We start from the raw sequence: 1,001 nt of genomic DNA on the forward strand, positions 1-1,001 counted from the left end.
TGGTACCCCTGTCAGAAGTAATATGCTCAGGGATACCAAATCTTGCAATCCATCCTGAGAGTAAGGCAGATGTACATGAGGCGGACGTTGCAGTTTCCATGGGAATGGCTTCAGGCCAACGAGTGGAGCGGTAGATGACGGTAAACAGGTAACGATGTCCTTGTGATGTGGGTAGGGGACCTACAACGTCGACGTGAATGTGTGTGAAACGACGCTGAGGTTGAGGAAAGGTACCCACTCCTGAATCCGTGTGTCGATGTACTTTGGAAGTTTGGCAAGAAGTACAGGCGCGGACCCAATCCTTAGCATCCTTAGAAATGCCGTGCCAAATGAACTTCGTCTTCAGCAGTTGTGCAGTAGAATGGCACGAGGGATGTGAAAGGCCGTAAATGAAATCAAACACCTGCCGGCGCATGGGAGCAGGGATCCAAGGTCGCGGTCTACCAGTACTGACGTCACAGAGGAGGGTGGTGTTGGAGTCTTCGAGGGGGAAGTCTTCCCAACGGAGGGACGTGCAGGATGTCCTACATGCTTGATACTCTGGATCCTGTCATTGGGCTTCAGCCAGGGCGTTGTAATCCAATCTCAGTTGAACGACAGCCAACGTGTTTCTTGACAGGGCATCGGCAACGGGATTCATTTTCCCAGGGACGTATTGAAGGGGGCAATTGTATTCAGCCACGGTGGAGAGATGTCAGCGTTGACGGGCGGACCAGGCGTCAGACTGTCGAGTGAAGGCGTGCACCAGAGGCATGTGGTCTGTGCGAATGACGAAGGGCGTACCTTCTAAGAAATGGCGAAAGTGACGGACAGCCAAGTGCACTGCCAGCAATTCGCGATCAAAGGTAGAATAACCCGATTCTGCCTTGGACAGTTTTCTGCTGAAGAAGGCCAATGGGCGGGGCGAGCCGTTGACCACCTGCTCAAGTACTGCACCAATAGCGACGTCGCTGGCATCGGTGGAGAGAAGGAGAGGGGCATGTGGGATAGGAAAAGTGAGA

The sequence above is a fragment of the Palaemon carinicauda genome, chromosome 13 (genome assembly GCF_036898095.1).
Source record: "Palaemon carinicauda isolate YSFRI2023 chromosome 13, ASM3689809v2, whole genome shotgun sequence".
NCBI lineage: Eukaryota > Metazoa > Arthropoda > Malacostraca > Decapoda > Palaemonidae > Palaemon > Palaemon carinicauda.